This window comes from Aethalodelphis obliquidens, unplaced genomic scaffold (assembly GCF_003676395.1).
Source record: "Aethalodelphis obliquidens isolate GAN/ISIS:26980383/991018 unplaced genomic scaffold, ASM367639v1 scaffold67, whole genome shotgun sequence".
Taxonomy (NCBI): Eukaryota; Metazoa; Chordata; class Mammalia; order Artiodactyla; family Delphinidae; genus Aethalodelphis; species Aethalodelphis obliquidens.
This window is the reverse complement of record NW_020838011.1, coordinates 9614013-9628980: the sequence shown is the minus strand read 5'-3', so window position 1 is coordinate 9628980 and position 14968 is coordinate 9614013.

The window sequence follows — 14968 nt, the reverse complement described above, 5'->3', positions numbered from 1 at the left end:
GAAAAAACATAGTTGCATTACAGAATAAAAGTTTTTTTTTTAATTAAAGGAAATTAATGGGATTTACTTATCCCACTACACACAAAAAGAAAAACCCTGTGGGAACATTATAACTAATACTTTTTAGAAGGAGAGGGCACACAATTGTATCAACCTACAACTATTTTTATTTTTTACCTTCCTATTCTTGTATATATATCTACATATATTTGACAAAATTGACATAATAGCATATATAAAATTATGTATTTCTCCATCTGACACTGTATATTTTCCAATGACCACATGTTTGGTATTATTATCACTTCTAATGGCTATCTTTGAGTCGATACATTAAATAGTTACACCACATAGACCTTGCCCAGAACATTAGGATAGCCTGCTAGCAACTAAATTTTTCACCAGGGTCATGAATCATAAAGTATGGTGTCTTACCCTTCCTCACTCCATGAACCCTCTTGCACTGCACCAAATGAAGACCACTGTGATCACGTATCCTTACCTCTGCTTTGCTTCTTTCTCATAATGCCTGTGGCTTCTTTTCCCTCTCACTACACTGCTCATTGTCTTTCCCACTGGTTTAACACCTCACTACTACCCTTTTTCTCAGCTGATTCCACTTAATCTTTCTTTTTTTTTTTTTTTTTTTAATCAGAATGTTCCTATACCTTCAACCTTTCACAGAACGCTCCCTCAACCTCTTACTCAAGTCTGGATGTCCCTATCTAACACACCCTTTCATTGTAACCCTCTCAAGTGATTGCTCTTTCTCCCTGGCTCTAATACTAAGTCAAAATTCTTCCAACACCCATTTAAAAGCTTCCAAATATTCGTGTAGTCTTCCAACAATTACTGCTGCACAATAGTATAAAAATATAAACTATTTTTAGTATATAGGCTCATGCCTCTAACCATACCACATATTGCCCCTCCTAATCACTTCAAAGCTCTGGACACCCCCCACATTAACTGAGGTACTAGGCACCTGCTCAGAATGGACCTATGTATCTGACTCCTATCTTCATTGTTGTCAGTTTCAACATCCAAGTAGATAATCCACACCCAGCCTCAATTCTTTGAACTCATAAATCCAAATGATCTTAACTTCTTTTCCACTACCATCATCTCCTTCTAACTGTTGGAAGAACCTCAAAATGATCTTCTTTCTCTAATCCTGAAGTTCTATAGTCCATGTCCCTGCATTTCTAATTTCAAATACCTCTAATTTCTCCAACTCCTACAGAAGATGTACTTAATCTAGAAAACTCCTACAGAAGATGTACTTAATCTAGAGCACAACTTGGATAGGAAAAAAAAATCTTCTTTATCTTCACTAACTTTTAACAAAACTTACTATTTCTTTCCATTATAAAATAGGCAAAAAAAACCCCAACAACCCAGTAACATAAGTTGTATCAGTGACTTTGTCACCAAGAGAAATCATAGATATTTTAATTTCATTTAATAGTTGTTGCATATGTATCAAAATATATTTATTCTCATTGCAACTTTGAAATTGTTACTAGACTCATTGCTAAATCCTGTTATTTAATATGTTAAAAGAGAAGCATATTTATTTCTATTCAAAAATTTCAAAACTATTTTGATAACCACATCACCATATACTGGTTTTAGTATAATTCTATGTATTTTATTTTATGCATCTAAAAACATTATTATGAGAAGGGGTCCATAGTCTTCACCAGACAGCCAAAGATGACCATGGAGATGGCATAAAAAGAAATGAGACCTTAACCTATAGGGTAAAGACAAAACATAGTTTCTAGATGTACAAAACTTCCATGATTATCCCCTTCCTATTTTCCATTTTAATCTCTCATCTTGGCTTCTTTCCTTTTGCTATTCTTAATTTTCATTTTTTAAAGAGGTATTTTAGTGCTCTAAACACACTATAATGTTGCATGTACACATGAATCCCTTCACATAAAAGTTCTTCCCTCCTTACCACTTTAATAAGTTTCCATTCTTGAAAGAGTTGTACCAACTGACTATACCCCCAGAGTATGTGAATGTTGAATTTTTACTAAATATCTAACATTATTAAACATATAGTTTAAAAGGGGGAAAACAATCGTTTTTATTTTTTAGTATTGTGGTAGACAGAATTCTTTTTTTTTTAATGGTCCTCCAAGATCTTCTGCCCTAATCTCACTGTGAATATAATGAGAAATCATACCCATGCTTATGTTACATTCCATGGCAAAAGGAGTTTTGTAGATATGATTAAGGTTACTAATCACCTGACTTTGAGTTAATAAAAAAGGAGATTTTTCCAGGTGGGTTTAAGTCTAATCCTTTAGAAGCAGAGTCCCTTAGAAGCAGAGAATTTTCTCTTCTTGGTAGTAGAAAAATCAAAGAGATTCCAAGTGTGAGAAGATGCACCACTGTTGGCTTGAAAATGAAGGGGACCATTTACCAAGGAATTCAGTTAGCCTCCAGAAACTGAGGGAAGCCCAAGATGATAGGGAGCAAAAAAACAGGGACCTTAGTCCTTCTGAAATGAACTTAATTCTACCAACAGACTAAATATGCTAGCAAGTGATTCTTTATCACAGCCTCCAGATAGAAACCCAACTGAGCCCACTTCTTGCTTTTAGCCTTTAAACACTAAGCAGAGAACAAAGTTGGGCCCACCTGGACTTCTGACAAACAGAATAAAAACAAATAATAAATGGCTGTCATTTTAAGTGGTTAAGATTGTAGTAACTTGTCAAACATTAGTAAAAAGTTGACAAAGGTATAGAATTTTTATTTATTAGCCAATTTGAACATTTTCCCATATGTTAATTTATTCATTGTAATTTTATGTGCCTGTTTTGCCAAAAACTTCTTCTCAAAAGAGGTATTGAAATATGAATTTAAATGTTGATTGTCAAATTGACTAAAAGAAAGATTCAGTAAATATTTAATGTCAAAGTGTTTACAGAGGTGATAACAAGTGCATTCATTCAAAGATGTCACAGTTTCTGGCCTCAAATCTTCCACTGTCTAAAAGGAGGAATATTTTGAAACTAAAGAAAACTAAAACTAGGTTCCTGCTTGAAGGGAAAACATGGGTCAAGGGCTATTTGGGCAGTAGGGAAATTACAGGAAAACATCCAGGACTCTGTGTAATAAGATTCTAACTAAATGTCTTGAATCTTACAGTGAAGTGGATTTTTAATTGAGAACTGTATTACAAAGAAGGAAAACAATATTCTAGGCATGTGGGCAAAGACACAGTGGGGAAAAAAAAAAGATCTGATGGACAGAAAAGAAAACTCAAAGTCAATAAAAGTAGGCACTGCTGTAGCTACAAAGGAAATCACAAGGAGAGTTGGGGAAGTCCTTGAAAATGGCAGTTGGCACAAATACATTTTCACTTTCCCACCTTAAAGCTGGATTCCCCTTTAAGCAGATACAAAAGAATTATTGGGCCAGACCCAGACAGGTACCATTGCACTAAGAAAAGCAAGTCAAGGGCTATCAAACCTTTTATGAAAATCTCTGATCTTGTTTCACACTTGCCTCTAAAAGGAGAAAAGGCATAGCCTGAAGACCAGAACGTACTGACTCAGAACAAACAGTGCCATCTCTTGAAAGACAAACACAAAACTGCTCCAAGTATTCAAGGGTTTTGCTTAGGTTTTGGACATTATATTGTTTCTCATTTAATTAGCCAGAATCAGGAAATATTTACTTCCTAAAACAAAGATTATCAAGTGATTCTTCACCTCAAACCATACTATTGGTTAAAGTTTACCATCCAAACTTGTTAAACTAGTTTATTTTAAATCCTTAAGTATATTCTTGCTTTAGTCACCTTACAAGTCTGAAAGAATGTCCAGATGCTACTCATTTGATGAGAAATCACAAAGAAGCATAGAGGTGGAAGAGTGTGCATTCTCAACAGTGGGTGATGTATCAGTAAGTTTAATTTTATTTCATGTTTAAAATATCTGTTTCAGATTTGTGGTTTCCAATTCCAGAAATTATTCTGAGTTGTGAATTTAAGAGTTTTTTTTTCTCTACCACTGGAGAAAATATTAACTTGGTAATGTTAATATTCTTTATTTCAGGAAACCATGTTAACAATTTTTTATTTAAGATTCGAAAAGTTTAACATGTTGGATTTTAATTGGAAAATTTAATGTGAAAATGACATAATTACAGAGAAAGGGAGGAAAAACATAGAGCCTGAGGTAAAATTGTGTAAGTTTGCAGGCATGGAAAGATGGAGCAAGTAAGAAAGTGTTTTCTCACCCTCATCTCAGTTTAGAATATATAAGGCTGTTTGTGATCTTTCTAAATTATGCATTTAGTTGATACACTGAAAACAGAATATATGTTGTATAAGAAGTATTATATATTAACCCCCTTCTGAAATTCATAAATATAATTAAAATATCAAAAAATAATAAGAGTTTAATGTCCTTTGAGAAATTCTTTGCCTTTTAAAATAAAAAAATTAAAGAACAATATTAAAGATATTGGTTCAAGATGGCAGAGAAGGATGTGCACTCACTCCCTCTTGCGAGAGCACTGGAATCACAACTAGCTGCTAAACAATCATCAACAGGAAGACACTGGAACTCACCAAAAAAGATACCCCACATTCAAGGACAAAGGAGAAGCCACAATGAGACAGTAGGAGCAATAAAACCAAATCCCATAACTGCTGGGTGAGTGACTCAAAAACTGGAGAACAATTATACCACAGAAGTCCAACTGCTGGAGTGAAGGTTCTGAGCCCCATGTCAGGCTTCCCAACCTGGGGATGCAGCAACGAGAGAAGGAATTCCCAGAGAATCAGTCTTTGAAGGCTAGTGGGATTTGATTGCAGGACTTTGACAGGACTGGGGGAAACAGAGACTCCACTCCTGGAGGGCACACACAAAGTAGTGTGCACATCAGGACCCAGGGGGAAGGAGCAGTGACCCCATAGGAGACTCATCCAGACCCCCCTGCTAGTGTTGGAGAGTCTCTTGCAGAGGTGGGGTGTTGCAGCTGTGGCTAACCGCAGGGACAAGGACATTGGCAGCAGAAGATCTGGGAAGTACTCCTTGACCTAAGCCCTCCCGGAGTGCACCATTAGCCCCACCTGTGCTGGGTCACCTCAGGCCAAACAACCAACAAGGATGGGATTCAGCCCCACCCAAGAGCAGACAAGCAGATTAAAGTTTTATTGAGCTCTGCCCACCAGAGCAACACCCAGTTCTACCTACCACCAGTCCCTCCCATCAGGAAGCTTGCACAAGCCTCTTAGACAGCCTAATCCACCAGAGGGCAGACAGCAGAAGCAAGAAGAACTACAACACTGCAGCCTGTGGAATGAAAAACATATTCACAGAAAGATAGACAAAATGAAAAGGCAGAGGACTATGTACCAGATGAAGGAACAACATAAAACTCCAGAAAAACAACTAAATGCAGTGGAGATAGGCAAGTTTCCAGAAAAAGAATTCAGAATAATTGTAGTGAAGATGATCCAGGACCTCGGAAAAACAATAGAGGCAAAGATTGAGAAGATGCAAGAAATGTTTAACAAAGACCTAGAAGAATTAAAGAACAAACAAACAGAGATGAACAAGACAATAACTGAAATGAACAGTACACTAGAAGGAATCCATAGTAGAATAACTGAGGCAGAAGAACGGATAAGTGACCTGCAAGACGGAATGGTAGAAGTCATTGCTGCAGAACAGAATAAAGAAAAAAGAATGAAAAGAAATGAAGACAGCCTAAGAGACCTCTGGGACAAAATTAAATGTACCAACATTCGCTCTATAGGGGTCCCAAAAGGAGAAGAGAGAGAGAAAGAGATGAGAAAATATTTGAAGAGATTATAGTTGAAAACTTCCCTAACTTGGGAAAGAAAATAGCCACCCAAGTCCAGGAAGGGCAGAGAGTCCCAGGCAGGATAAAGCCAAGGAGAAACATGCCAAGACACACAGTAATCAAATTGACAAAAATTAAAGACAAAGAAAAATTATTAAAAGCAACATGGAAAAAACAACAAATAACATACAAGGGAACGCCCATAAGGTTAACAGATGATTTCTCAGCAGAAAATCTACAAGTCAGAAGGGAGTAGCACGGTATATTTAAAGTGATGAAAAGGAAGAACCTACAACCAAGATTACACTACCCGGCAAGGGTGTCACTCAGATTCGATGGAGAAAACAAAAGCTTTACAGACAAGCAAAAGCTAATAGAATTCAGCACCACCAAACAAGCTCTACAACAAATGCTAAAGGAACTTCTCTAAGTGGAAGACACAAGAGAAGAAAAAGACCTACAAAAACAAACCCAAAACAATTAAGAAAATGGTCATAGGAACATACATATCAATAATTACCTTAAATGTGAATGGATTAAATGCTCCAACCAAAAGACACAAGCTCTCTGACTGGATACAAAAACAAGACCTATATATATGCTGTCTACAAGAGACCCACTTCAGACCTAGGGACACATACAGATTGAAAGTGAGGGAATGGAAAAAGATATTCCATGCAAATGGAAATTTAAGAAAGCTGGGGTAGCAATACTCATATCAGATAAAATAGACTTTAAAATAAAGAATGTTACAAGAGACAAGGAAGGACACTATAAAATGATCAAGGGATCAATCCAAGAAGAAGATATAACAATTATACATATATATGCACCCAACATAGGAGCACCTCAATACATAAGGCAAATGCTAACAGCTATAAAAGAGGAAATTGACAGTAACACAATAATATTGGGGGACTTTAACACCTCACTTACACCAATGGACAGATCATCCAAAGAGAAAGTTAATAAGGAAACACAAGCTTTAAATGACACAATAGACCAGATAGATTTAATTGATATTTATAGGACATTCCATCCGAAAACAGCAGATTACACTTTCTTCGTAAGTGCACAAGGAATATTCTCCAGGACAGATCACATCTTGGGTCACAAATCAAGCCTCAGTAAATTTAAGAAAACTGAAATCATATCAAACATCTTTTCTGAACCACAATGCTATGAGATTAGAAATCAATTACAGGGAGAAAAACGTAAAAAACACAAATACATGGAGGCTAAACAATACACTACTTAATAACCAAGAGATCACTGAAGAAATCAAAGAGGAAATCAAAAGATACCTAGAAACAAATGACAATGAAAACACGACGATCCAAAACCTATGGGATGCAGCAAAAGCAGTTCTAAGAGGGAAGTTTACAGCAATAAAATCCTACCTCAAGAAACAACAAATATCTCAAATAAACAATCTAACCTTACACCTAAAAGAACTAGAAGAAGAAGAACAAACAAAACCCAAAGTTAGCAGAAGGAAAGAAATCATAAAGATCAGAGCAGAAGTAAATGAAATAGAAACAAAGGAAACAATAGCAAAGATCAATAAAACTAAAAGCTGGTTCTTTGAGAAGATAAACAAAATTGATAAACCATTAGCCAGACTCATCAAGAAAAAGAGGGAGAGGACTCAAATCAATAAAATTAGAAAAGAAAAAGGAGAAGTTACAACAGACACCGCAGAAATACAAAGCATCCTAAGAGACTACTACAAGCAACTCTATGCCAATAAAATGGACAACCTGGAAGAAATGGACAAATTCTTAGAAAAGTATAACCTTCCAAGACTGAACCAGGAAGAAATAGAAGATATGAACAGACCAATCACAAGTAATGAAATTGAAACTGTGATTAAAAATCTTCCAACAAACAAAAGTCCAGGACCCAATGGCTTCGCAGGTGAATTCTATCAAACATTTAGAGAAGAGCTAACACCCATCCTTCTCAAAATTCTCCAAAAAATTGCAGGGGAAGGAACACTTGTAAACTCATTCTATGAGGCCACCATCACCCTGATACCAAAACCAGATAAAGATACTACAAAAAAAAAAAAAAATTACAGGGCTTCCCTGGTGGCGCAGTGGTTGAGAGTCCGCCTGCCGATGCAGGGGACACGGGTTCGTGCCCTGGTTCGGGAAGATCCCACATGCCGCGGAGCGGCTGGGCCCTTGAGCCATGGCCGCTGAGCCTGCGCGTCCGGAGCCTGTGCTCCACAACGGGAGAGGCCACAACAGTGAGAGGCCCACATACCGCAAAAAAAAAAAAAAAAAAAAAAAAAAAAAAAAAAAAATTACAGACCAATATCACTGATGAATATAGATGCAAAAATCCTCAACAAAATACAAGCAAACAGAATCCAACAACACATTAAAATGATCATATACCATGATCAAGTGGGATTTATCCCAGGGATGCAAGGATTCTTCAATAAATTCAAATTAATCAATGTGATACACCATATTAACAAATTGAAGAAGAAAAACCATATGATCATCTCAATAGATGCAGAAAAAGCTTTTGACAAATTCAACACCCATTTATGATAAAAACTCTCCAGAAAGTGGGCATAGAGGGAACCTACCTCAACATAATAAAGGCCATATATGACAAACCCACAGCAAACACCATTCTCAATGGTGAAAAACTGAAAGCATTTCCTCTAAGATCAGGAAGGAGACAAGGAAGTCCACCCTCACCAATATTATTCAACACAGTTTTGGAAGTTCTAGCCACTGCAATCAGAGAAGAAAAAGAAATAAAAGGAATCCAAACAGGGAAAGAAGAAGTAAAACTGTCACTGTTTGCAGATGACATGATACTACACATAGATAATCCTGAAGATGCCACCAGAAAACTACTAGAGCTAATCAATGAATTTGGTAAAGTTGTAGTATACAAAATTAATACACAGAAATATCTTGCATTCCTATACACTAATGATGAAAAATATGAAAGAGAAATTAAGAAAACACTCTCATTTACCATTACAACAAAAAGAATAAAATACCTAGGAATAAACCTACCTAGGGAGACAAAAGACCTGTATGCAGAAAACTATAAGACACTGATGAAAGAAATTGAAGATGATACCAACAGATGGAGAGATATACCATGTTCTTGGATTGGAAGAATCAATATTGGGAAAATGACTATACTACCCAAAGCAATCTACAGATTCAATGCAATCCCTATCAAATTACCAATGGCATTTCTTACAGAACTAGAACAAAAAATCTTAAAATCTGTGTGGAGACACAAAAGACTCCGAATAGCCAAAGCAGTCTTCAGGGGAAAAAATGGAGCTAGAGGAATCAGGCTCCCAGACTTCAGACTATACTACAAAGCTACAGTAATCAAGAGAATATGGTACTGGCACAAAAACAGAAATATAAATCAATGGAACAGGATAGAAAGCCCAGAGATAAACCCACACACCTATGGTCAACTAATCTATGACAAAGGAGGCAAGGATATACAATGGAGAAAAGACAGACTCTTCACTAAGTGGTGCTGGGAGAACTGGATGGCTACATGTAAAAGAATGAAATTAGAACACACCCTAACACCATACGCAAAAATAAACTCAAAATGGATTAGGGACCTATATGTAAGATTGGACACTATAAAACTCTTAGAGGAAAACATAGGAAGAACACTCTTTGACATAAATCACAGCAAGATCTTTCTGGATCCATCTCCTAGAGTAATGGAAATAAAAACAAAAATAAACAAATGGGACTTAATGAAACTTAAAAGCTTTTGCACAGCTAAGAAACTATAAACGAGACAAAAAGACAACCCTGAGAATGGGAGAAAATATTTGCAAATGAATCAACGGACAAAGGATTAATCTCTAAAATATATAAACAGCTCATGCAGCTCAATATTAAAAAGCAACCAACCCAATCCAAAAATGGGCAGAAGACCTAAATAGACATTTCTCCAAAGAAGACATACAGATGGCCAAGAAGAACATGAAAAGTTGCTCAACATCACTAATTATTAGAGAAATGCAAATCAAAACTACAATGAGGTATCACCTCACACCAGTTAGAATGGGCATCATCAGAAAATCTGTAAACAACAAATGCTGGAGAGGGTGTGGAGAAAAGGGAACCCTCTTGCACTGTTTGTGGGGATGTAAATTGATACAGTCACTCTGGAGAACAGTATGGAAGTTCCTTAAAAAACTAAAAATAGAATGACCCAGCAATCCCACTACTTGACATATACCCAGAGAAATCCATAATTCAAAAAGACAGATGTTCATTGCAGCACTATTTACAGTAGACAGGACCTGGAAGCAACCTAAATGCCCATCGACAGATGAATGGATAAAGAAGATATGGTACATATATACAATGGAATATTACTCAGCCATAAAAAGGAATGAAATTGGGTCATTTGTAGAGACGTGGATGGATCTAGAGACTGTCATACAGAGTGAAGTAAATCAGAAAGAGAAAAACAAATATGTCTTATTAACGCATATATGTGGAACCTAGAAAAATGGTATAGATGATCCGTTTTGCAGGGCAGAAATTGAGACACAGATGCAGAGAACAAATGTATGGACACCAAGGGGGAAAGTGGTGGCGGTGGTGGTGTGATGAATCTGGAGATTGGGATTGACATGTATACACTAATATGTGTAAAATGGATAACTAATAAGAACCTGCTGTATAAAAAATAGATTAAAATTCAAAAAAAAACAAAAAACATAACAGTCAACAAATTTAGAAAATGATGACATACCTTTTCTGATTCAGATTTTAATAAATGTTTTTATGCATACCTACAAAGTTTTATTATGTCAATAAATGTAATCAACTCAGGAAAAAAAAAACACTCAGGATAAAACCTCCTCAACAAACAAAGAAACAGGAAGGAACTTCTTCAGCCTCATACAGGGCATCAATAAAAACCTAAAGCTATCAAAAAAGAAAAAAAAATGTATCCAGACATTGTCAAATGTCATCTGAGGGGCAAAATCACCCCAAGTTGAGAACCACTGCCATCGTGTCAGTAATCAGAGGAAAAGAATCACTCTTAAAAATCTTGCACCCACAATTTCTTTACATGAGTTTGAAAATGTCTTTCTTCTCCCCTTTTATGTAATGCTGATGCACTGAGAACTCTAAAAGGCCATCTATCATGATCACACTCATATCTAAAAAATCCTAGCCAAATTAAGATCATTTGGAAACTGAACCTTGTTGGAGAAAGAAGGCAGTTTGAAGACTGAGTTGCTACAAGCAAATAATTCATCTCTAGATGGATGAATGTATGTATGTATGTATGTATGTATGGATAGATATAGATGTAGATAGAGAGATCTATCTATATAGAGATACAGAGAGATTATGTAGAGATATGTCTATATAAATATGTAGCTAGTGAAATAAATGTCAAGCACATAAATCCTGCATAATTGCCTCATGTTTATTTATTCAGTATCCTCAAAATGCATAAACAGATACTATTTGAAAGAGTATTACATAATCAACTGAGGCAGAATGGCTCAGTCCATCATTCACTAACATTTCAGTGTGGAGAATAGAAAATCATGTAGCATTACTGTATATTAAAATCTGTACTGTCCAATATGGTAGCCACTAGCTAGATGGTGCTATTTAGATATAAATTAATTTAAATTAAATACAATTAAAAATTTATTTTTCAGTCATACAAATCACATTTTAAACACAAAATAACTACATGTGGCTAGTGGCTACCATATTGGGTAGCACAGATATACATCATTTTCATCATCGCAGAAAGTTTTATTGGACATCACTGACCCAGAGGATTCTACACAACTACTTGCATAATCAGCTATTCATCTAACAAACATTTCTTAAACCTCTATGTGTCAGACATTGGGTATTCTAGACAATGGGTATACAGTTTTGTATAAAACTGAGTCCTTTCTCAAGACTACATAAAGAGCCAAAAGTGTTTTTGATAACTGCTGTTAAAAGTAGCAGACCCTTTGGAGAGTGTGGTTAGCCAGGCATAGCATGACCACTTTACAACTCTCCTTCCTCTGGGGGTGCTGGTCCACTAGTGGAGACAGGACCTGTATGAGCTACAGAAGGCCCACCAGGGACCCACAGGTAGAAATTGTTTTTTTCTATCTCCCTCAGACAAAGATCCCAGAACTTCCCCAAGTAATGGTATATTAAAGAATCAACGAGTGTTTCTGGTTGCTTTTTAAATCAACAGGGAATTTCCTGTAGCCCCAAAAGCTATGTTAATGACAACCAAACACAAGAGTAGCAAATAGTGGAGGAGTATCAGAATGACTTAGTCACAAAGGTAAAAAACATCAAATGATAATTTAAGCAAGAAGCCAACCCAAAGAAAACAAGGATTGGATTGTGCAATCAGTTAATATTGATTTATTATAGATGAATCTAAGAAATACAGAAACAACAGATCACTGTGACCCACACCTATGTTCATTTAAATGCTGCAAGGCACTAAGAAACTTAGGCCAAAGGTGTTAATATGCTGCCACCTCCTGGTCCATGTTATTTTTATTTATTTTTATTTTTTGTGTGGTACGCGAGCCTCTCACTGCTGTGGCCTCTCCCGTTGTGGAGCACAGGCTCCGGACGCACAGGCTCAGCGGCCATGGCTCAAGGGCCCAGCCGCTCCGCGGCATGTGGGATCCTCCCAGACCGGGGCACGAACCCGTGTCCCCCACATCGGCAGGGGGACTCTCAACCACTGCGCCACCAGGGAAGCCCCATGTTATTTTTAAAATATATTTTATTGTAATTTCATTTCAGGAGATGAAGTTACAGGAGCTGTTTTCTAAACATAGAGTAGTATAAAGAAAACTCTGGCGACCTCTCTCCAATTTCCTCTTAAAATAACCCAAGTTTAAAATGTCATATATCCCTTCATATCGTTCCTTCTGTATAAAAACATAAACAGATATATCTGTTTGCTTATAAAGGGCTTACCCACTTTTTATTTTTCAAAAATGGCATTATTTTTTACACTCACATAGTGTGCATACACACACACACACACACACACACACACACACACACACACATACACACACAATCACATGAGTATATCTGGGCTTTTGTTTCTGCCAAAATGGTAAACTAGCATAGGATACTTACTCCCTTCTCCAAATCAATCAAATCATATAAACTAAGAATAAAGAAGTAAACATGGATTCTAGATCAGGAAATCATAACAAAAGTGAGATACTGGGAGATGGGGCCATCTTGAATGGGAGTATGTAGGAAGGGTGGGTGGCTGAAGCCTAGAATTTAATGAGAGTAAAGTTGAAGGAAAAGCTTTTTAAGTTTTACTCTGTCCCCCAGCACCCTTACTTGCCCTGTATTACCTTGAAGGCTCAGCACATTCCTAGCTGAGTTACTGGCCTGATTGTCAATTGAGGAGGAGAGAATATCTCTTGAGGAGGCATCTGTTGCCTTGTGGGGGAGAGGGCTCTGCAGCATCTTCCACCATGGGAGAAGGGCTAGCTCTTACTAAGGAACAAGGGACTACTTCTACAAACTCTGAGGTTCAAGGAATCTGCAGGACCAATACCAATATCTATCCACCTGTCTCCATTTTACATTTCAAGGTCCCAGATTTTTCTCTACCAAGTCCCAACCTAAGCAGAGCAGATCTGCTTTGACTAAGTATTCAAACTCTGGGAAACTAACTATTAAATCTTTAGTATACTCTTCCTCTGCAGGAGGTAAGCGTCTCTCTGTAACTGGCTCTCATGCTTAGCCTTTAACTGATTTTAAACAACCCTCATTTCTCCTTATCTCTCTGTGGGGCAACAATACAATTTAGCAGTAACCAGCCAATTCCACTATTTTTGTAGGCATTCTTCCTTCTCATCTCTTTTAATTGCCTGAACCATCATCCTGCAACAGGGTCCCCTCCACCAGGAAGTTTTCCCAGATCACCATTGGTGAAGTCTTTAGCAATTCAGCTGTCACCTTATGCTAGGGATTATCTGTGCCCTGCATGCCACTCAGAATGTCCTCTTTACCCAATAGGCAGGGGAATGAGTTTGTTGGTCCTCAATTTTCTGAGATCACTCAATCAGACCCAAAAGTTGGATTTGAGGTACAAGAGATTTATTGGGGAAAATTTCTGTGAAGAAAATGAGATACATGTTGGAGGAGGCAAAGAGACCCCTCAGGATGCAGTTTAAGTCCAACACTTGTACAGGAGAGGAGAAAGGGAGAAGAGTTAGAAACAGTCTCACATGGCAGTGCAGGTCCAAGAAAATTTGGCCAAGCCTATGGGGAGTCCTCAAGTTAAAGTCACCCATCAGAGAAGACCCACATTTCCTAGGAATATTCCTGCCTTAGCAAGCCTGCTGTGTTGGTCCAAGGCCAGGAGAAGCCTGTGGGAAGCATGGTCTCAGTATGAGTGCTGTGGAGGGCTCAGAGCACAGAAGCTGGGGCCATCTGTCAGTTACATTCTCCTAGATGGGAGATCTCAGAAGAAGCACACTTCCACCATCACCACAACCATGGATCCCTGCCTAAAACTATGCACAAAGGTAGACTCCAGAAATGGAGTAGAAACATAAGTGAGAGGGAAAAAAAATGACGAATACAAAAAAAAAGGGAGAATGTCTTTATGACCTAGGATAAAGAATAGATTGTTAAAGTTAAACACAGGGAATATTAACTATAAGGCAAAAAAATAAATAAATAATACATGTGACTGTTCACTGCTTCTGTTAGGTAAATAACAGTATGGATAGAATGGAAGTAGATATTTAAAATATTTAAAACTGAAAAGGTAGTGATAACCTTATCAAAATATACAAAATACTCTTGCAAATCAACAAGGAAAGGAACAACCACATTAGAAATTTGGGAAAATAATACAAAAGGGCAATTTTTAAAAAAGAAGTAAGCATATAAAACAAATGCTCAAAGAATTAGTGTTCAGAGAAATACAATGAAAACAAAAGTAAGGCATCATTTTATACCTAATAAGCAAGTAGAATAATGGCAAAGTGCAAGCAAGGATGTACACCGTTCATGACTACGGAGGTTATCAGTCAATTTTAGTTAAATTATGTATACACATGTCCTCTGACACCCAAATTCTA